This window comes from Anomaloglossus baeobatrachus, chromosome 8 (genome assembly GCF_048569485.1).
Source record: "Anomaloglossus baeobatrachus isolate aAnoBae1 chromosome 8, aAnoBae1.hap1, whole genome shotgun sequence".
Taxonomy (NCBI): Eukaryota; Metazoa; Chordata; class Amphibia; order Anura; family Aromobatidae; genus Anomaloglossus; species Anomaloglossus baeobatrachus.
In genome coordinates, this window is record NC_134360.1 from 182,376,573 (window position 1) to 182,400,990 (window position 24,418).

Here is a 24,418-nt window from a genome sequence, read left to right on the forward strand (position 1 = left end):
CAGACTGACGCCTCGGAGGTCGGCCTGGGTGCAGTGCAGTCTCAGGTAGTTCAGGGGGAGGAACACCCCATCACCTTCTTAAGTAGGAAGCTCACCCCTCCCGAGCGGAATTATAGCGTAGTGGAGAAGGAGTGCCTGGCGATCAAGTGGGCCTTGGAGTCCCTACGCTATTACCTGCTGGGACGGCAGTTTCGCTTGGTGACTGATCACTCTCCGCTGGTCTGGATGAGGTCCGCCAAGGAACGGAATGCCCGGGTTACCCGGTGGTTCCTTTCTCTGCAGAACTTCCGGTTTACGGTGGAACACCGGGCCGGTAGGTTGCAGGGCAACGCCGATGCCTTGTCCCGCGGCCCGTGTTTGATGGCGGGAGTTCAACCCCGCACGCTTGAACTGAGGGGGGGGTATGTGAGACTGTGACCGGGGTTATCTATGACGGCCGGTATGTCTCGCCCCGGTTTTGCTCACTCCATGATAGAAAGTAACTCCACTCCAGGGTTAATGCTGTTTCCCTACAGGCTGAAGGAAGGGTTAAATGGAAACAGGAACAAGGGCGGGTGTGCCGGGTGTGAGGGAGTGAACACAACTCCCTGAGTTCTCTGCCGGAGAGGCACATGTGTACTGTTGTGGACTTTTGTTTGGATATTAAACCGTGTGCTGTGACCCTTGGTGCCTGGATCCCGTGTCTTCTGCTGCGCAGCCGACCACGCTACCTCACAATATATATATATATATATTCTTTAAGGAGAGAGACAAAGTGAAAAACAAAATCTAGCTAGAAATATTCTGTCTTACAATAAATTATTATTACAAACCTTTCAACAGGGTTTGGAGTTACAACATTGAGTACATTTTATTTTATAATAAACAGGGGGAAAAAATCTTTTCCGTATAATGATAAGCTCTGGATATATTCCCAGCTCCGGCTGTTGCTTGCAAACAGTGGGAATTACTGTGGGTTTTATGGGACATAGGATTGCACAATATTACAGCTTAGACGTCTTAGTGTATTGTAAAAGAAAGTTATCACCGGAAAATGAACTATTGTATAAATCAGGTGTTTGTGTTATATGTATTTTTTTTTAAAAAATCGCAGTTTTTTTCATACCACAATCAAAGTAATCTTGCAGTTTTCACACTTTCTATGGGGCATTTTAAGACTCATACTTCCCGTCCTTTCATGAAGAGTTTTCAGCAGGCTCATTATCATCAGAGTCAGGATTGCAATGGCTAGTAACATGTCCATACACAACTGATAAGGTGGGATCCACCAATCACAACAGGTGATCTCCCAGCTGCCTCTTTATACTCCTCCCATCTCTTTTCACAATGACCTTTGCACACATTAATTTGACCATTGTGGCTATGTACATATAGGGTCTATACCCTATACCACCAACGCAAGATTCACCACATATGGCTTGTCAGCTTTCTCCAGTCTCTAATACCTTCAGGGTCTCCTATAGAACCCCATAAGGATTTTTTCATCCCATGATCCAGTCTATATATATATTCTTTCTTGAACAATACTAAGCACTCATGTCATCCTGAGGTCACTGGGAATTTCTCAGTAAAGTATCTGAATACTCTTTCTGCATTCCAGAACATTCCCCTGTCTTCTGAGGCAACTGAGAAACTATCAGTGAAGGAAACACGATACTCCTCCCTATTCCCTAAGAATTGTCCACATTCCACAACGTTCTCATTCTTACTGAAAACGGTCTCTACCATTTACCACCTACCTTCTTCAGTGCATAAGGATTGCATTTCTGTCCATTTTGACCCTATGGTGATGTCCACATACTATAGAACATACACCGTACAGTTGTTCATATAGATAACTTTGTCCTTGATAAAGACCTTCAATTTAGTGGTCGAAACGTTGGATGAATTATCATTTTTGACTTATGCACGAATAAAACCATTTAAGCATTCCAAGAGTCTCTTTTTTCATATACCTTTTGAGTGTTCCAGAACTATTTTCTATGGAAAATCACAGGCATATGATTGACCCCATTCACTATCACTTGTACGCAAAACTGGACGTCTGAATTAGGCCCCAAGCACAGATGTAACATTTAGGCCGGAGTTACACTTGCGAGACACTCGCGGGTGACTTGCATCGCATCACCTGGCATGGCTGCGCACTCTCCGGACAGGAGCATCTCGGCTGCATAGAAATATATGCAGACGACCCACTCCTGTCCGGAGAGTGCGCAGCCATGCCGGGTGATGTGATGTGAAACTTGCGCGAGTCATACGCAAGTGTAACTCTGGCCTTAGTTGTAGACAATTTAATCAACAAATAGCTCGAGCCTCCAACCTGTGGGTCTTCAGCTATTGCAAAGTCATAACTCCCATCATGCTTTGGCAGCATCCAGCTATGGGCATGCTGGGAGTTGTAGTTTCAAAACAACAGGAGAGCCACTACTCTTAAGTCAAATATTTACTGATCAGGGGATGTGTTTTATTAGGTTCTTGATGAAAGTAGTTTACGCTGTATGTTTTTTGCAGAAGTGTTAAATATATCCCTGAGAGTTAAGTATTATTTTTCAGGAGAAGAAATACTGAAATGAATCTCATGAAGCAAGGGAGGGTTCTTGTACCCCTCAGGGAGTGAAGGGGGAACTGTTGTGACTTCCCTCACACCTCCTGAGGGTCACTACTGTATCTCTCTTTCCTGGCCCCAGCGTTGTCTCCATAGCTAAAAGCTGCTTCACGTGACTAGTTGGCCTGCAGTTTGTTTTTTGCCTTAGTGGTTAACATGACCCCTTATTCTCTCCCCTGACCCTCTCCTCCTGTGACAGACAAGTTTTCGTTTAATACCTGGCAACCAAGGGAGAGTTAAGCTTCCTCAAATATGAGCGTTTTTTTTGCTGGAACGGCACAGGGCCGCAGCCCAACCGAGAGAGAAAAATTAAACACCACAGGCCGTGGCTCCAGTGAAGAAGAGATAAAATGTTCCCATGGAGTAGGCCGGGCACGGCCTTTCTCTAGTTAATACTTAACAAGGCCCTTCAACAAAGACAGCCAATGTAGCCTGCACTCAGCGAGCTGATTCCCAGCATATTGCTGTGTAATGGAGAATTCTTTCCCCTGTAACCCCTTCACTCCCACAAATCTGTCAAAGTTTAACTTCATTTCACAGTCAATCAAGTGACCCAAGCCTTGCCCGGCCATAGGTCTCATACCGTGAAGCTGTGACAGCCAGCATAACTGATATGTTGGAGCTGGGCAGCAATCCGGTTAATGGAGATTGCCATTGTGTTTAATTAAATTCTAGAAGTGCCTTGGCTTTCCTCTGACTCTGACGACCGGACATATCATGGGATAAAGACATTTGGATTTTGGACAATCCTGAAGGCAAGTCAGTCTTTGTTGTCAGGTCGGTCTTTTGTGAAATGATGCAAGAGGCTGGTCTACAGCAGAAGAAGACCTCGGACGTCTGTCACAAAAAGACCCTCCTGAAGCCATAAAAGCCGATATCATTACGTGATATTCTGACTGCCAGGGTTAGAGGACGGTGCCAGTCATCACCGAGCACACGCCGGCCTAATCTACCAGTCATTGCCGCTATCGGCTTGGAACACATCTAATGAATGACATTTTACCAGCCTGCATGGCATACGTCTCCCCGGACTGGCAGCTGCACGGGGGATTTTATAGACATGTTTTATCATTATTTGCTACATTTTGTCATCTAGCAATTTGTACATAACGCTGTCTGTATAACTCACAGTTAGCAGGGCGACAGCAAAATAGCTTCCCATATCGGCAGTAGTAAATATTACCTTGCTCCTCCGCAATACAATGTTCTGTCTATAGATACAAAGATATTTATATAGATAGTTATATAGATACAAAGCTCAATAGCTAATAGGCAAACGTTTAATTGCAAAAGAGCTGAAATACTTCTTTTAATAGCCAATTAACCCTGTGAGGGAAAGGTCACACTTTTGCAGAGGTCAAAAACAACTGTAAGACGCTTCAGGAATTTAACCTTTTTTGGGTTTTTTTGTTTTCTTTTAGGGCCATTTTTTTCCTGGACGTTTTTTGCTATTGTGTTTTTAGATTGTTTCCTTAAGCATTTTTTTTCACAAGTGTTTTTGTTGAACGTTCTTTTACCTTCTTTTTATTGGCATTTTTAGGTCATTTTTGGAAATCCAGTAAGCAATGAGTATTTTATAATTTGAGGCACATAGGACATAATTGGATAAAAAAAAACAGTTAAACCGTAGAGTCACAAAAATTAGTTGTGATGAAAGTATATAACACAGGCTTAAAAAGCAAAAGAGAAGAGAGTACAGAAATGCAAAGCTTGGGAATGTCAGTGGATGCCGCTCAGCAAGAAAGATACTCAGACATATGATAATGATTGTCAGGAGTTCATCAATCAGTCAAAAATTTTATTCTACTTTCTGCATTCCTATGTATATACATATTTTTTAGGAGAAAGGAACAGCTTTACCGATCTCATCTAAATTCATACGGTTGATGTTTTTGTAGCGAGTCAATATTTGCCATTAGTTTTATATACCTGAAATAAAAGGTTATAGACCAATATATTGGAAAAATCTTAGGGTCAGTAAACGTTAAATATTACTTAGGGTCCTCTGTGACTGGAAACCCCATGTGATTATTAAGCAATTTCAATCTGTGCCTAATAAGAATGGCTGCACTTTAAAATGCCGTGGATCTTTTCGATGCATATGCCGCCCTTATAGCTATTATACACCTGCCCTTGGTCTGGGCTTTGCTCCTTCCACCCCGTTCCGGCAGACATTTTTGTGCTTCCTGTTGAGCTTTGATCTCACGTGATGAACTTCCTAGGCCTTCGTAAGAGCTTCCAAGGCACACCCTTTGGTCTGGGTATTAAGACTTTGAGTTTGTGCCCTGCAACCTGTTTGCAGATCTCAGGATGTCTACTGTTTTCCTGCAGCTTCTAGTATCTCCACAACCTGTGTGCGACTTCCAGTTCCACCATAACCTACATGTCTACATTTTCCAGTATTGCACTACCTGCCTGAAATTTCCAGTATTGTACTACCTGCCTGCCAATTCCTATATTGAACTAGCTGCCTGCAGTTTCCAGTATTGCACTACCTGCCTGCAGTTTCCAGTATCAACTGTATGCCTGTGGTCTTCAGTCCTGCTGTCTGTACCCTGTGGGCTTCACCTGCCTGCTGCACCAACACCCATAGCCCATGTGGCCATCTGGCCCATGGGCTTGGAGGATCCACCTCCCTTAGTGAGCGCCCTAACAATAGCTTTCTCAGGCATCCACTTGTAGTTAATGGATCTACTGACAAATTTTTGAAGGATATGGACACTTTAGAGGGAATTTTTCAACTATTAAAAATAATGTATTTTTTCATAAAAAGCATTTTTACATTAGGGTTTCCGTAAAATGTATTGGACTGTTTGGTTTCTGCAATGTCTATCTCTCACAAGAAAGAGCAGACTTCCTGAAGTATTTATAGTAAACTTGTTCTCAAAGCCGGGTCATAAATCCTTAGTAGTGATGAGCGAGCACTACCATGCTCAGATGATCGGTTATCATAACTAGTGATGAGCGAGCACTACTATTCTCGGGTGCTCGGTACTCGTAACTAGTGATGAGCGAGTACTACCATGTTCAGATGCTCAGTACTCATAACTAGTGATGAGTGAGCACTACCATGCTCAGGTGCTCAGTACTCGTAACTAGTGATGAGCGAGCACTTCCATGCTCTGTACTCGTAACTAACTAGTGATGAGCGAGCACTACCATGCTCGGGTGCTCGGTACCTGTAACCAGCAGTTGGACACTCGGATGGGCGTCGCTCTAGTACCCAAGTATAATGGAAGTCAACTGGGAACTGAAGCATTTTTTCAGGAAATCTTCAGGAAAAGTGCTTGAGTTCCCCAATGTGTTCCATCATACTTGAATACTCAAGTTGCACCGATCTGAGAGTCTGCTGGTTACGAGTACAGAGTACCTGAGCATAGTAGTGCTCGCTCATCACTAACTCTTAGTTCTCTTCTCCTGAGTAATTTTGTAAGTTTGTTTATGACAAAATCAAAGTTTAAAAATATCAGCCTAATTAAATTAATTTTAACCAATATATATATACGGTATATATTAGGACTCTGTAAATGCCATCTTTCTGTACCAACAATACTGTAGGCTTCATTAAGGCTAAATTCAATTTTTTTAGCCATCAATATTTAGGCTCTGCTCATAACACATTTATTCAGGCTATAAATTGAGTGTACAGTGCTGCGTATGTACTGAGCATCTCAGATTTATGCATTTGTATGCTTATATCTGCCATTCAATCACTTTGTAAAAATCCTGCAAAAATGTACCAGTATACATCATATATTTCAGCTCTGAAACCAGACTATTTCCCCTAAACCAGATACAATTGTAGAAAAATGTTGTTAAAGCTACTGTAAACCAAATGGTTTTTATTCACTCACAGCTAATAGAGATCTTGAAAATTGATAATTGCAATGTAAATTATGCCACAAAGTTCTATTAATTATTACACAGTAATTATTTATGGAATGTTAAAAATTTCCATAAATTGTCATTGTGTTATAGAACCCACTTTATAAAAGAAACGAGATTATATTAAAAGTATTTGAGTAATGCCCGCTTTACACGCTTCAATATATCTCACAATCCGTCATTGGGGTTAAGTAAGTAAGTGACGCACATCCGGCATCGTTTGTGACGTATATGCGTGTGACACCTACGTGCGATCAACATTGAACGCAAATACGGTGATCGCATACACGTCGTTTATTCCTCATACATTGGACGTTTTGTTGTACGAACCTAGTCAACTGAAACGTGTGACATCCCTCATACGATTTCGGTGTCTGATGCTATGTGCGCAGGTGTGCGCTCTGCCAAATATAGACAAGGAGGGGGGGAAGGGCACCAACCCGTGGGATCTCCAGGTATACAAAACTGCACAAATGTAAGAGAAAAAAAGGTATACCAAACACGGGATCACCACAATTATATGTTACATATAAATATTATTTTATTGCACACAAAACAACACATGTCTCCCATAAGGAGTGCTGAACACACAAGGATTCAGTTAAAAACACTTAAAAAATGCCCATGGCATAATAGACCAACACATTGGAAAAATCAGTGTCAATGTTGTTATACACAATACAAATGACTTCTCCCCACAACAATAAGTACACCTATATTTCTAAATTGCTAAAGATGATACATTGGCCTTGTACCGTTCTGTGTATTAAATACCATAATTGGTCCTATTATATCACAGACCAAAACAGACCCACTATCTGTAGCCTGTATGGGGTCCCCAAGGAACTACCCAAGGTCCTTGTGAGATGCTGCAAAAAGACCCAGTATTGATCAAAGATCTATCATACTATCACAGACTGTATAGGTCTGTCTTTATCGGCACCAATATCCACCGGCCATTAAAACCTCGCTAGCGATGTGTCACACTAAATCTCAATGCCCACAGATCATAAGGAAGATACCATGCTCAAAGTAACGCCGTGTTGAACTATGACATTCTACACAATCTGCTACTCGATCACCCAGGACAGACCAATGCCTTATATTAATGCACAGCATGCAGCCGTGCCAAAACTTATACTTACTGTCTGTGACACATCGCTAGTATGAGGAAAGCCATACAGGTATAGGTGACATGTGGAGAGAAGTTTTCCCAATGTGACAACCCCACGCGTATCGCCACCTCTCGAGGTGGCTTCCTCAGGGGAAAGAGAAGAGCTGTGTAATGCCTCCTTGCGTGTCCTATTTAAGGAAGTGTAATCACACTCACCAATGATGCAGCTGGAGAACCTCGTGTATCGGCAGCGTTCCGATGGCCACCGCCATCTTGCCTGAGTCACATGGTGCCCTGAAGGTTCTGCCCTCAGACCCCTTCTGCGCATGCGCACCCCGTTAGAGCGGACGCTTCTCAAAAATCATGCTCACATGTCATTAAAGCTTAGCACTATAGATGTGTATTGTATTATAGGGCTCCAATATCGCATTCATTATTTGCACAGGATTTGACCGCGCCTAGCAAAGCCGATCGTTGTCACATGACATATAGTACCACCCCTGATCCCATAATGCGCATGCGCGGGTTCTTAATGCTTAATACGTTACCAGGCTGCAATCGTACCTGGCGCGCTACACAAAGGATACCTCCCATCAACACACCTTAAATGTACATCCTGAGTGTCTAACATACATGCAAATTCACAGTATGTAAGCACATTCATTATTTGCACAAAATTTAACAGCGCCTAGCAAAGCCGATCGTTGTCACATGACATATAATACCACCCCAATCCCATAGTGCGCATGCGCGGGTTCTTAATGCTTATTACGCTACCAGGCTGCAATCATACCTGGCGCGCTACACAGAGGATACCTCCCATCAGTACACCTTAAATGCACATCCTAAGTGTCTAACATACATGCAAATTCACAGTATGTAAGCACCGGAGGTCCAAATCTGGTTCTTCTATACGTGCAGTTGCTTCTGCACCGATCATACATTCACATCCTCAAGCTTAGAATACATGATACAAGATCTCATTAACCCTTTGGGAGGTATGCTTGGGGAAAGATAGCATCCATCTTGTTCCCAAGAAACAAATTTGGTTATTCATCATTTGCACAAGGTACAAGGCCAATGTACCTGACATTATACTGTAACATTGAGTAATTATAGAGACCTCTTCAGTCAGTACATGTCATACCACACTGAACGCTGCAAATCAGAGCCCTGAGAGCAGCTAAACCTGATACAGTACATCCTGTTCTCAAACAAAGTTTAATTATTTAATTATTTATGAGAGGTACAAGACCAATGTATCAAATTCTCCCATACCGCAACACTGAGTGGGTAAAATGGCCTTTCAAAGTCCGTACACGCCTCACCACCTCAGTGGATGCATATTCGTGCTGCATACACATATGAACCTGACCCATCATGTAACCCCGTTTTCAAGCATATGGTACATAGTACCCGATCTTAATAGACTCTAAAAAATATATTCAGGCAAGATAGAATTCTGCCCCATTTCAAAATTGGTTTTAGTCATATATCATCACCAAAGAGTACACCTACAAATTAACATCAGACATTTTTATATTATAAGTCATTGGGCCCATACAAGGCCCTCCTACAATTTTCAAATAATATTAGAAAACTGTAGGATTGCGTGAAAATTCTCTCAACTGATCCGTCTCCTTCTTTTTAGCGCTCCTTATCAATCAAGGAGAATGATTATGAACAAATGGAGAAGTACGAGGACCGTCCAAGACTAATGAAATTTAAAAGTGAAGAATGTTGAATGGGAAACAGGATATGAATGGTGGAGCCAAGAAGATACTAGATAGATCTGTTCCCCTTGGCTCGTCGTTTTGGCCAGCCTTTTTCTATATGGGGCATCATTGGGCCCGGCGAAGTGGATGATCAGAAATACATTGGTGTGATCCGAATAATAAGTACTAGAATAAGAAATAAAGGATGTAAGAAGGATTCTGGTCCTAAATGAGATGCCATGAAGAAGAGTGGACTTCAATTAGAGACACGGGACTAAATGCAGTACTTCTTTGTCCGTGGGTTCCATGGATTGGGACCGTTGAAATTGGACTTGTTTGGCTTTGAACATACTACTGAGTGCAAATGAATTTTTTAAATAATTAAACTTTGTTTGAGAACAGGATGTACTGTATCAGGTTTAGCTGCTCTCAGGGCTCTGATTTGCAGCGTTCAGTGTGGTATGACATGTACTGACTGAAGAGGTCTCTATAATTACTCAATGTTACAGTATAATGTCAGGTACATTGGCCTTGTACCTTGTGCAAATGATGAATAACCAAATTTGTTTCTTGGGAACAAGATGGATGCTATCTTTCCCCAAGCATACCTCCCAAAGGGTTAATGAGATCTTGTATCATGTATTCTAAGCTTGAGGATGTGAATGTATGATCGGTGCAGAAGCAACTGCACGTATAGAAGAACCAGATTTGGACCTCCGGTGCTTACATACTGTGAATTTGCATGTATGTTAGACACTTAGGATGTGCATTTAAGGTGTACTGATGGGAGGTATCCTCTGTGTAGCGCGCCAGGTATGATTGCAGCCTGGTAGCGTAATAAGCATTAAGAACCCGCGCATGCGCACTATGGGATTGGGGTGGTATTATATGTCATGTGACAACGATCGGCTTTGCTAGGCGCTGTTAAATTTTGTGCAAATAATGAATGTGCTTACATACTGTGAATTTGCATGTATGTTAGACACTCAGGATGTACATTTAAGGTGTGTTGATGGGAGGTATCCTTTGTGTAGCGCGCCAGGTACGATTGCAGCCTGGTAACGTATTAAGCATTAAGAACCCGCGCATGCGCATTATGGGATCAGGGGTGGTACTATATGTCATGTGACAACGATCGGCTTTGCTAGGCGCGGTCAAATCCTGTGCAAATAATGAATGCGATATTGGAGCCCTATAATACAATACACATCTATAGTGCTAAGCTTTAATGACATGTGAGCATGATTTTTGAGAAGCGTCCGCTCTAACGGGGTGCGCATGCGCAGAAGGGGTCTGAGGGCAGAACCTTCAGGGCACCATGTGACTCAGGCAAGATGGCGGTGGCCATCGGAACGCTGCCGATACACGAGGTTCTCCAGCTGCATCATTGGTGAGTGTGATTACACTTCCTTAAATAGGACACGCAAGGAGGCATTACACAGCTCTTCTCTTTCCCCTGAGGAAGCCACCTCGAGAGGTGGCGATACGCGTGGGGTTGTCACATTGGGAAAACTTCTCTCCACATGTCACCTATACCTGTATGGCTTTCCTCATACTAGCGATGTGTCACAGACAGTAAGTATAAGTTTTGGCACGGCTGCATGCTGTGCATTAATATAAGGCATTGGTCTGTCCTGGGTGATCGAGTAGCAGATTGTGTAGAATGTCATAGTTCAACACGGCGTTACTTTGAGCATGGTATCTTCCTTATGATCTGTGGGCATTGAGATTTAGTGTGACACATCGCTAGCGAGGTTTTAATGGCCGGTGGATATTGGTGCCGATAAAGACAGACCTATACAGTCTGTGATAGTATGATAGATCTTTGATCAATACTGGGTCTTTTTGCAGCATCTCACAAGGACCTTGGGTAGTTCCTTGGGGACCCCATACAGGCTACAGATAGTGGGTCTGTTTTGGTCTGTGATATAATAGGACCAATTATGGTATTTAATACACAGAACGGTACAAGGCCAATGTATCATCTTTAGCAATTTAGAAATATAGGTGTACTTATTGTTGTGGGGAGAAGTCATTTGTATTGTGTATAACAACATTGACACTGATTTTTCCAATGTGTTGGTCTATTATGCCATGGGCATTTTTTAAGTGTTTTTAACTGAATCCTTGTGTGTTCAGCACTCCTTATGGGAGACATGTGTTGTTTTGTGTGCAATAAAATAATATTTATATGTAACATATAATTGTGGTGATCCCGTGTTTGGTATACCTTTTTTTCTCTTACAGGTGTGCGCTCTGCACCGCAGCTTAAAAAGGTCCTCTTCAGAGCGCAGCTGAAAAGCTGCGTTCTGAAGCGCCTCACAATGTCTGTCATTCACTAATCTCTGTCAGTCGGTCACTATCTCTGTCCCTCTCTCTCTGTCCATGTCAGTCTATCCCTCTTACCCCCTCTCTCATACTCACCGATCCCCGATCACCGGCGCGGCGCTGCACGTCATTCACACTGCTCCGGCGGGTTTTTGCTATTTTGAAAAAGCCGGCCGCCCATTAAACAATCTCGTATTCCCTGTTTTCCCCGCCCACCGGCGCCTATGATTGGTTGCAGTGAGACCCGCCCCCACGCTGAGTGACAAGTGTCTCACTGCACCCAATCACAGCAGCCGGTGGGCGTGCCTATACTGTGCAGTGAAATAAATAATTAAATGATTAAAAAACCGGCGTGCGGTCCCCCCCAATTTTAAAACCAGCCAGATAAAGCCATACGGCTGAAGGCTGGTATTCTCAGGATGGGGAGCTCCACGTTATGGGGAGCCCCCCAGCCTAACAATATCAGCCAGCAGCTGCCCAGAATTGCCGCATACATTAGATGCGACAGTTCTGGGACTGTACCCGGCTCTTCCCGATTTGCCCTGGTGCGTTGGCAATCGGGGTAATAAGGAGTTATTGGCAGCCCATAGCTGCCAATAACTCCTAGATTAATCATGTCAGGCGTCTCCACGAGATACCTTCCATGATTAATCTGTAAGTGACAGTAAATAAACACACACACACGAAAAAATCCTTTATTAGAAATAAAAAACACAAACATATACCCTGGTTCACCACTTTAATAAGCCCAAAAAAGCCCTCCATGTCCGGCGTAATCCAGGATGGTCCATCGTCGCTTCCAGCTCTGCTGCATGAAGGTGACCGGAGCTGCAGAATACACCGCCGCTCCTGTCAGCTCCACGCAGCTAATGAAGGGAATAGCGCGATCAGCTGAGCTGTCACTGAGGATACCCGCTGTCACTGGATTCAGCGGTGGCCGGTAACCTCAGTGACAGCTCAGCTAATCGCGCGGCTGTCTTCAGTTGCTGCGTGGAGGTGACAAGAGCGGCGGTGTTCTTCTGCAGCTCCGGTCACCTCCATGCAGCAGAGCTGGAAGCGACGCTGGACCATCCTGGATTACGCCGGACATGGAGGGCTTTATCTGTCTGGTTTTAAAATTGGGGGGGACTGCACGCCGTTTTTTTTAATTATTTAATTATTTATTTCACTGCACAGTATAGACATGCCCACCGGCTGCTGTGATTGGGTGCAGTGAGACACCTGTCACTCAGCGTGGGGGCGTGTCTCACTGCAACCAATCATAGGCGCCGGTGGGCGGGGGAAGCAGGGAATACGAGATTGTTTAATGAGCGGACGGCTTTTTCAAAATAGTAAAAGCCGCCTGAGCAGTGTGAATGCTGTGCAGCGCCGCGCCGGAGATCGGGGATCGGTGAGTATATGAGAGAGAGCTGCTCAATTCAGTTACTCAGGAGTTTATCGGTGAGTCCTTCACGGGTGACCGCTAATCAGGACGCGACACAGACAGAGCCGCATCATGACCATGAAGTCGGGTGAAGTTAACCCGAGTTCATTCTGACAGTGCGGCTCTGTCTGTCTGCTGTCATCTGCCATTCAGTTCTGCTACATGGCTGTCTGTGGCTGCTGTCAGCGGCCATGTAGCAGAGCTGAATGGCAGATGACATAGTAAAAACGCATCCCTACACATTACACACGCTTGGCAAGTCAATAAATAAAAAAAAAAAAAAGGGGTGCCCAATGCATACGTCACAGAACACATGATCTAAAGGATCGCACACAAAATTGATTAATTTAACATAGACTACTAACGCACGTGTGACAGCAAATGAACGACCTACGTGCAATCTCATAAGATCCCATATGCGATCTGGGCGTGTCACATCGCAAACGTGATTGCACAACGAATTGCAACGTGTAAAGCTGGCTTTATTTTCTTAAATAATAGGTCCTTTTATATATATATATATATATATATATATATATATATATATATATATATATGCACACGTAGCCGGAGGACACATTGGGAAAATAAGCAAAGGTTTGCTTATTAACCCGATGTATGCTGTGGCTACGAGTGCAGGAAGCCGGCGCTAAGCGGTGTGCGCTGGTAACTAAGGTAAACATCGGGTAACCATACCCGATGTTTACCTTAGTTACCAGTGTCCGCAGCTTCCAGATGCCGGCTCCCTGCAAGCGCAGCGTCGCTTCCACGTCGCTGCTGGCTGAGGGCTGGTCACTGGTCGCTGGTGAGATCTGCCTGTTTGACAGCTCACCAGCGACCATGTAGCGACGCAGCAGCGATCCTGACTAGGTCAGATCGCTGGTGGGATTGCTGCTGCGTCGCTAAAGTGTGACGGTACCCTTAGGAGGCATCAGTAGATGAGAACAGATTTAGCCACTAAGCTCCACGTCTTCTGACCATTTTTCCAGCAATTAGGACCAGAGAGCACTCACTATGGGTGAAAGAAAGGTGATTCTGGCAGCTAAATAGGAAAGGGTTATTTACAGTTAGAGCAGTAACACTGTGGAATGTCCTACCACAAGAGGTAGTAAGGATAGATGATTTCCTCAGTATACACAACATTGTTAGTGGCCACTTTGAGCATCAAAGTTAAATGAGCGCCATATGCGTGACCGGCATTCAATGTTTTTGGGGAGTCATGGGTTTCATATCATAGCATTTCTGTATGCAAGGTGTCGATTCGTATTGAATTGATGATGCCCTACAATTTTGTAATTCCCTTTTTTTCTCTATCTCATTCCGTTTTCGAGATAAAAATGCTAACTCCGTTGTTTTCCACCAGGTGGCGCTATAGGTGGTTTAATTCCGTAGCGCATGGATACTTTACTATACCTAGACACCACTTCAATGCCTATAGCTGCCGCCGTTCTCAAGTTAATGGCGGTGGACAGGTTATGGATGGACACACTGATATATATAATATATATATATATATATATATATATATATATATATATATATACACACACACACACACAGATACACATTTATATACACTAATGTAACTCAGTAACTATGATCACAACTGCAATGTTTGGCTGTGGTCTCCATGTGGCTCCACTGACTATGAATTCTGGTATAATTAGAGCATCAGCAGCTGCTTCTAGAGCAATGAATTCCCCATATTCACTGAATGTCAGTTTGCTGAAGTAATATGTCCCCAAGGAGTCCATTATTATGCCATTTTCACAGCTCACTAAATCCTGTAATATGATCCTTCCGCACAGTGGCGATCGTTACAGTATATACAATAAACAGGACGCACCCAAACAAATGAAAACTTGCCATCTGACTGCCCTGAATGTAGATACATCTGAGATACATTGTCTAAAGAAGATTTCCTCCTTCAGCAAATAAAGATACTTTGTATATGTTACATAGACATCAGCATACTTTCAGTTTTCAATACCTGCTTTCAGTTACTAAATAAGAGCTTTCATCACAAAATGATTTATTGTTTAAATCAGGTTTTGGTGTTCTCTTTAAAAATTTTAGCAATGTTTTATTTCCTATTATGATCTTTATTAAAAAGAAAAATAGAAATCTTGAAATTTTCCCAGTGGCCATTGGGGCAGTTTTAGACCAATACTGTCCTTTCAGCCTTTCAGGAAGTGTTTACAGCAGTTTATCATCAGAGTCAAGTTTAGAATTGAATAAAATATCAGTGTAAAGGCCGCTTTACACTCAGCGATATCGCTAGCATGCGCACCTGCCCCCGTCGGTTGTGTGTCACGGGCAAATCGCTGCCCGTGGTGCACCACATCGCTAACACCCGTCACACTACTTACCTGCCTAGCGACGTCGCTGTGGCCAGCGAACCGCCTCCTTTCTAAGGGGGCGGTTCGTTCGGCGTCACAGTAGCGTCACTAAGCGGCCGCCCAATAGAAGCGGAGGGGCGGAGATGAGCAGGACAAACATTCCGCCCACGTCCTTCCTTCCTCATTGGCGGCCGCAGGTACAAGGTTGTTCCTCGTTCCCACGGTGTCACACATAGCGATGTGTGGTGCCGCAGGAACGACGATCAACCTGCGTCCTGCTTCAGCAACGATATTTGGGAAATGGACAGCGTGTCAATGATCAACGATAAGGTAAGTAAAATTGCTCGGTAACGGTCGTTCGTGCGTTTCACACGCAACAACGTCGCTAATGAGGCCGGATGTGCGTCACGAACTCCGTGACCCCAACGGCATCACGTTAGCGATGTCGTTGCGTGTAAAGCAGCCTTTAGTCAGATAATCAGTCCAACAATCAAGTGCAGCACACTAATGGAGTCCTGGGCCAGCTCCAAGGTGGATGATGGGAGTAACAATAAAAAAAAGGAGGATATCCATAGTTTATTGAATCATATTAAAATTATTTCCCAAGCGTTTCAGGCATATAGGACCCTTATTCATGGTATACCATGAATAAGAAGGGCAGTGAGCCCCATAGGGGTGAGCAGGCCCATGACGATCGGGAGGGTGCAGGGTAGTAAGGAGTTAAAAGGTTTTGGTTGGGGATGAGGGAGATAGATGGGGGCATGGGATTGGTGGTTGGTACTGGAGGGGGGATTGGTGGAGAGCAAGGAAGGGGTGGAGGCGTAGTTTGAGGTATAAAGAGAATGTAAAGTGTGTTACCTCCCCTTTCGTCGCTTGAACTTTGTGCCCCAGGACGTTTGTGCTGCAGCCACTGCGATGGCTGACCTGGCTGCTTTAATGGACTTAGTGCGTGGGGCTGCTGAGGTCCTGGGTGCTGACGTACTACGGGATCAGCTGGCGGCGGTTTGCGGTGCTGGAGCGGTGATTCCTGCTGCTCCTGCGCCCGGGCCTGTTCTACGTGCTCGGCGGTCACGGCCGCCGGTGCGCTACTCCCCCAGTGGAGGGGGGAGAAGGAGATCAAGGAGCCCCTTCGGGGACCCTCCGGCACGAGGGAGCCCCGCGTCTGCTGTGGTGGAGCTGCCGGCTGCCGGGAGGAATCCTCGCCGGAGATCCCGCGGGTCGGAGGTGGGCGGAGCTTCGGCGAGGCCTACTTCCGGTCCGCGGCCTGCAAGGTCCCGGAGCGGAGTAGCGGCAACCCCCGGTGATGTGCGGGCCGGGGGTGGAGCCCAGCGTATCGGATTGGCGGTGGAGACTCCCTGCAGACGGCAGGGGAGCGACTCAGGACGGATCGTGGAGGTGGAGTGCGGCGGCGGGCAGAGACGAGCGGGAGAAGAGTGCGGCGGCCCGGCGGGCATGGTGCGGTCCCGGATTACGGTCCCCTCCGGCGAGGATCGTGCTGGGGGGGGGTTCCCGGCGTTGGTCAGAGGCGGGACGGCAATCCCGCAGTCGGCAGGGAGGGAGCCCAATGAGCAGGGAGGACGCAGCAGCGGCGCAGCAAGGATACCGGAGGCCAGCAGGGATGGACGGCGGTACGGCGCCACGTCGTGCCAAGAGACTGAGGTCCAGCAGGAGGCGTCCGGAGTAGCGGGGTGCGGTGACCGTGGGGGTCGACGGCCGCCAGGTGCGGGCTGTCCCCTCGCTGGTCCCCCCTGTGGCCGGCAGCGGCAGTTCGGACTCCGGAGGGGATGAAGAGTCAATGGCAGCGACAGGCCGGACGGAGCGACAGCAGGATGATCGGGGCACGGCTGTGCCAACGTCGGTGCAACGGCAGCCTGGTGAGCGAGCGACAGAAATGTTTAATGCTGTGGGTAGTGCGGGCGGGGGAGGGGGTTCCTCCGCGGGAAGTGTTGCGCAAGGGGCGAGTGCGGTCAGTAAATCTGGTCTACCGGGCCCGGAGTTTTGGGGGCAGCTTTTGGGGGTGTTGCAGGGGTTGTCGGCGGAACGGGGTAGTCGAATTGGGCCTGGGGCTCCGGTGGGGGCGTGGGTGGCCCCCTCGGAGGTAGTGCAGACAGAGGCGCCGGGGCGTGAGGTTGCGGCGCGGGACACTACCGCGGCGGTAGATGCGGGACAGGCGGCCGGTGGGGTGGCTGCCGTGGGTGCGAGTAAAGAGGCGGAAAAGGAAAAAGAGAAAGAGGATGAGGTTGTGCGGTTGGATGATAGGGCGCGGAGTGAAATTTATGTGTGTTTTGAAGGTCAGTTGGGGGTTCATTTAAAAAAGGAAGTGAGGGACAAGATTTGGAAAGGGGAGTATGTGGAAATTTTTTCCCTGCTTCCCCTGGAGAAGTTTAATTTGGATAAGGTGAAGCCCAGTGATACAAAAAAGGAGAAGGAGGATGAGGAAAAACGGAGGTATAGGTTGATCCCGAGGACGTTTACTAACTGGCTACAGGCCTTTGCGATCTTGGCTAGCGTGATTGGGGAAAAGGAGCCGGAGCATTGTTCCGCTCTATTCGGTTATATGGACGCGATAGGGGAGGCGTATAGAGTATACGGCGGATTAGGGTGGTTAAGATATGACGAACAGTTCCGGCAACGGAAGGCTCTGCGGCCTGGTGTTCAGTGGGGACACAAAGATATTTCTTTGTGGATGCGGCTAATGACGGCTCCGGCTCAGCCCTTTCGAGGTGGTGCCGGGAGCCCGGGTGCGAGCGGCGGGTCCCCGGCTGGACAGAAAAAGGGGGCTTGTTGGCAATATAACGAGGGCCAGTGTAAGTTCGGGGCCTCATGTCGTTTCAAACATGAGTGTTTCGGATGTGGAGGTTCTCACTCCCTGGCAAGGTGCTTTAAGAAAAGAAAAGGAAAGGCGGGGGAGGGGTCTGGAAAAAGGGAGGACGCCAGTGAGGGTAGAGGCGATGCTTCCCTATCTAAATAGGTACCCGGACGTTAGAGCGGCGGAATTGTTGGCACGTGGTTTTACGGAAGGTTTTCGGATTCCGTTTGATTCTGAGGCGCCGGTGTTTCGCCCGGGGAATTTGAGGTCCGCAAAAGAACATCCAGCGGTGGTGAAGGAAAAGCTGCAAAAGGAGGTGGAGTTGGGGAGGATGGCGGGTCCATTCCAGGACCCGCCATTCTCCAATTTAAGGATTTCCCCCCTTGGGGTGGTGCCTAAGAAGGAGCCGAACAAATTTCGGCTCATCCATCATTTATCTTATCCGGAGGGATTGTCGGTGAATGATGGGATATCAACAGAGTTGTCGGCAGTTTCTTATGTATCCTTTGATAAGGCATTGGAGCTGGTAAGGGCTGCCGGGCGGGGGGCCCTAATGGCAAAGGCGGATGTGGAAGCAGCTTTTCGTTTACTTCCGGTGCATCCAGAGAGTATTCATCTCTTGGGGTGTATGTGGGATGGGGAATACTATGTGGATCGCTGCCTGCCGATGGGCTGTTCCATTTCGTGTGCACATTTTGAGGCATTTAGTACCTTTGTGGAATGGGTAGTCAAGGACGTGGCAGGGGTCCATTCAGTGATTCACTATTTGGATGACTTCTTTTGCGTGGGTCCGGCGGGCTCTTCGGTTTGCTCCTTGTTGTTGTTTACGTTAGAGCGGATTGCGAGGAGCCTGGGTATTCCGTTGGCAAAAGAAAAAACAGAAGGGCCGGTGACTGCTCTATGTTTTTTAGGTATTGAAATTGATACACTGGCAATGGAATGCCGTTTGCCTGAGGGGAAGCTTCTGGATTTGAAGGCGTCGGTGCGGTTTTTGTATCAGGCCAAGAAGGTGCGGTTGCGGGACTTGCAGTCAGTGCTCGGGAAATTGAATTTCGCTTGTCGCATCATGCCGATGGGGCGGATCTTTAATAGGAGGCTGGCAAGTGCAACCGCGGGGGTAAGAGCTCCGAATCACTTTGTCAGAGTGACAAAAGTGATGAAGGGGGATTTGTTGGTTTGGGAGAAGTTTTTGGACCGGTACAACGGTCGGACTCTTTGGATGAGCAAGGCTTTGTCCAATAGCCAGTTGGAGTTGTATACGGATGCGGCTGGAGCGACAGGTTTTGGGGCAATTTTTCAGACGCACTGGTGTGTTGGAAAATGGCCAAAGCTTTGGGTGGAAACAGGTCTGGTGAGGAAGTTGGCGCTGCTGGAATTGTTTCCCATAATTGTAGCAGTGGAGTTATGGGGCCCCGTTTTTTCCGGAAGAAGGGTTTGCATGCATTGTGACAACATGGCGGTGGTGCATTCCATCAATGCGCTGTCGGCAAAATCCCCGCCGGTTGTGGGGTATTTAAGGCACTTGGTGTTGCGTTGTTTGGAGTTGAACATTTGCGTGGTGGCTCGGCACGTGCCAGGGATTCGAAACGAGGTGGCTGACGCGTTATCATGGTTTCAGTTTTGCAGGTTCAGGAAGCTGGTGCCGGGAGCGGACGCGGATGGAGAACCTTGCCCGGACGGGCTGTGGGACCTGGCATCGGTGTAGCTTTTGAGGGGATTAAGAGATCGGTGTCTGAGGCTACTTGGTGCCGATATCAGGCGGTGTGGAAGGAATGGGCAGAGTTGGAAAGTAGGGACTTCGTGGAGTCGGGTTACAAAGACCGAGTGTTCGGGGTCCTGATGTTAATTAGTGGGGATTTTTCGGCAGGTCGGTCCGTTTCGGTGATGGGTGGCAAGCTGGCGGCATTGGCCTTCCTGTTTCAGATGCAAGGGGTCCGGGATGCGACTAAGGATTTTCTGGTGCGGCAGGCAATGAAGGGTTTTCGGAAAGGGGCCCAGTCACGTGACATGAGGCGGCCGGTGTCATTGCCTTTGTTGGGGCGTTTAGTGGGATGTTTGGGGGAATTGTGTTCGTCTCCTTTTGAGAGGGGGTTGTTTTCGGTAGCATTTGTATTGGCGTTTTTTGGGGCCTTTCGCATTGGTCAATTGGTCAGCCCGACTAAGCAAGCAATGGGTGGTTTGATGATGGAGGATGTAATGCTGGGGGAGGATAGAGTGGAATGTCGGCTTCGTTTTTCGAAGACGGATCAGAGGGGGCGGGGGCGCTTAGTGGTGTTGTTTGCGTTACCGGGACACCAACTGTGCCCGGTGGTACAGGTTTCGGAGTTTCTAAAGGTACGCGGAGGTTACCCGGGCGTTTTCCTGCGGCATGCGGACGGATTGGCCTTGTCGCGTTACCAATTCATTGCGGTGCTGAAGATGGCCTTAGATCGGGTGGGGGAGGAGCCAAGTGAATACGGGTCTCACTCCTTCCGGATTGGGGCGGCAACGGAAGCCGCCAGGTGGGGTTTGAGTGAGGATTGTATCCGGCGGATTGGGAGGTGGGAGTCTTCCAGGTTTCGCTTGTACATTAGGCCTCATTTGGTCAGATGATGATTCGGGGGTGGGGAATTCCTGTTTTATGTTTTGATGCTGGTATGTGACAATTTTTCTTGGCTGTTGCTGTTTTATTCGTGGTGTTTATATTTTGTAGGGCCATGCCTTGTGTGGATCCTCGGGCACTCCTACGTGTATTGGGGAGCGTTGCGGGCGGATGTGCGTCACGATGGTCGGCAGCTTGGAGTGTCGGTGACGGAGGCCCGAGTAAAGTGGCTGGGAATTCGGGGCATGACCTGGGGTAGGGTGCGCCCAGAGGTGGCTTATTATAGCCGTATGGATCGTGACCCGGATGTGTTAATTTTACACGTGGGTGGGAATGATTTGGGAGTAAGGTCGGCAAGGGAATTGAAAAGGGACATAAAGTTGGACCTGTTACATTTGTGGAGGGCGTTCCCGGGCATTGTGATCGTTTGGTCGGACATCATAGCTCGGACGCAGTGGCGTTTTGGTAGGTCGGTGGACCGTATTAATAGGGCTCGAAGTAAGCTGAACCGGGCAATTGGCAGGTTTGTGGCACGGAATGGTGGTTTGGTGGTGCGGCATAGAGAATTGGAGGAGTCCACGGAACAGTACCTAAGGGGAGATGGAGTTCACCTGACCGATGTGGGTCTGGATTTATGGATGTTGGGTTTGAGGGATGGCCTGGAGCAAGCACTTGGGGTGTGGGGGGCCCGGGCCAAGTAAGGTGGTCACTTGGCCGGTCTGTGGCGGGGGATAGGTCCGTCTGAGAGGTTGGGAGTACCGACAGTCGGTTTGTTGGTACGAAGTCGCTCAAGGGGAGTGGCTTCGGAGTGGATGGGAACTTGCAGGCGGAGGTCCTGCAGGTTCTGGGTGGGGGTAATTAACGATGGAACGTTATTACCCCTCACCTTGGGCCGGTTGGTCACGGCCGAGGTGGTCCTCTGGGCCGGTTTGGAGGTTACGGCCGGGGGGTTAAGAATGATGGTTGTTTCCCTCTCGGATGGATCTATCGGTGGTTTTGGTTATAAGGGTATATATGTATAAAGGTTATGTTTAACAATGGGTGGCATGTTGAGCCACGAGTTTGGTATACATATATACGGTTAAATAAAAGCTGTGGCCATTCCTTGCAATAAAGTCGTAGTTATCGTCTTTATTTAAGTAAATAGGGTATGGGGGGTAGAACCTGTTAACCTGCTTATCCCTTATAGATGCGTCAAGAAGGGCAGTGAGCCCCATAGGGGTGAGCAGGCCCATGACGATCGGGAGGGTGCAGGGTAGTAAGGAGTTAAAAGGTTTTGGTTGGGGATGAGGGAGATAGATGGGGGCATGGGATTGGTGGTTGGTACTGGAGGGGGGATTGGTGGAGAGCAAGGAAGGGGTGGGGGCGTAGTTTGAGGTATAAAGAGAATGTAAAGTGTGTTACCTCCCCTTTCGTCGCTTGAACTTTGTGCCCACCCGCCCGCCCTTATTATATATAAAAAAAAAAAAAGGGAGAGTAATATATACAAAAAAAAAAAAAAAAAAAAAAAGAACTACAAAGGGGGTGATGGCTTTTTGTAAAAAAAAAAAAAAAGAAAAAATGTTTGTTTTGTTGTCACAGCGGGGGGATAGGTCCGTCTGAGAGGTTGGGAGTACCGACAGTCGGTTTGTTGGTACGAAGTCGCTCAAGGGGAGTGGCTTCGGAGTGGATGGGAACTTGCAGGCGGAGGTCCTGCAGGTTCTGGGTGGGGGTAATTAACGATGGAACGTTATTACCCCTCACCTTGGGCCGGTTGGTCACGGCCGAGGTGGTCCTCTGGGCCGGTTTGGAGGTTACGGCCGGGGGGTTAAGAATGATGGTTGTTTCCCTCTCGGATGGATCTATCGGTGGTTTTGGTTATAAGGGTATATATGTATAAAGGTTATGTTTAACAATGGGTGGCATGTTGAGCCACGAGTTTGGTATACATATATACGGTTAAATAAAAGCTGTGGCCATTCCTTGCAATAAAGTCGTAGTTATCGTCTTTATTTAAGTAAATAGGGTATGGGGGGTAGAACCTGTTAACCTGCTTATCCCTTATAGATGCGTCAAGGGCACTACATGCATAAAACGGGTAGGTTATGATTTTACTATGATTCCATAAACTATGGAATTTTAGAAGATCTTTTCTCCTTTATATCACTGTTGGAGAACCTCCTTTTTTCCATCGTTTTTCCCATCAAGTTTAGAACTACAGGTCACACAGCTGACAAGGGTAAAAAAAAAAAAAGGAGTTATCCCATCAGCTCAACCCGTCCAATTATCTTCAATCCAATAAGAGGTGGGTGCACAGACAGAGACCACAGGCCGACTCTCGGGTGACAACAGTCAGGTAGAAGGAGGAAGACATCCCGCAATGAAAAGGACTATAAAAACAATATGTATGAGTAAGGCCCCTTTCACACATCAGTTTTTTGCCATCAGTCGCAATTCGTCATTTTGTGAAAAAAACGGATCCAGCGCTGGATCCGTTTTTTTCTCGTTGACTTGTATTATTAACGGATTGTGATGGATGGCCTCATATTTCATCCGTTGTGAGACGGATCCATCAAAAAATGTTTGTCCGCCCGACGGAGTCAACGTCCACACAAACGTTTTTTGTGTGCATCAAAAAACCGGACCGCGACTGATCCGTCGTCGTCCATTGGTTCTTATAATGGAAGCCTATGGATGCTGGATCCGTTGCAGTCTGTCAAATGACGGATTCCTGCGCCGGATCAATTTTTTTTTAACCAAACATGCTCAGATGTGTAAATTCCATTCTAGGTTTTCATCAGCATGAAAAAAGTGGTACAACGGATCCATTTTTTTTACTGTATCCGTCGCATCAGTCAAAAAATGGATTGAGACTGATGACAAGAAACTGATGTGGGAAACAGGCCTAACTATTAAAATATCAAAGAAAAAAAAACACAATAGGCCTACGCGTTTCAAGCTCTAAGGCTCTTAATTAAAGATGAGCAAACTCGATGAAGTTCGGTTTAGCAAGTTCAGCTGGACTTTAGATAAAGTTTGGTTTGGGACCCGGATTTGGCCTGAACCCCATTTGAAATCACTAATTAGGCAGTTCGGGCCTCCGCCTAAACGCAGCCAGCCATAAACAAAACACTTCCGAAGGCGGGTGGGCAAGGTTTTTCTATTTTTTTGTACACTCTAAATCTGATCACGCTGTTGTTACCTCCAGTGCAAATCGTTCAAACACGGCAAGTAGCTCACAGGGCTGGGGCGCAGGAGCAGGTTGTGGCTTATTATCCAGAAGCCTCCTCCATTGCGGTAGGATAGTAGGGGCCTCATCAGCCAGGGCTGCAGCTCTATCCAAGTTGTGCAACATGCGCTCACTGACCCATTCCCGTATTTCTGAGGGACACTTGTAAAGAAATTGCTCTATAATAAATACCTGTGTAACATCTTCCACAGTGAAGGCATTTTCCGCTTCCAGCCATCTCCGACATGCCTGGGACATCTTATGGGCATACATCCTAAACGTGGTGCATGGGCGGTCTCGGAACTGTGCCCTATGCGAGTCTGGGGTGATAGCATGGTAATCGAGGATAGTCTGCTTTGCAATGTTGTAATCCTAGTTCTGCTGTGAGTCAATGGTGCTATAAGCCTCTGC

General features: G+C 46.8%; 1 protein-coding gene across 1 annotated transcript in view; it reads right to left on the reverse strand.

The window, feature by feature from the left end:
• LOC142249371 (LIM homeobox transcription factor 1-alpha-like) overlaps window positions 1–24,418 on the reverse strand; it is a 198,216-nt gene that overhangs the window by 69,039 nt on the left and 104,759 nt on the right. The gene's annotated exons all lie outside the window — the stretch shown is intronic.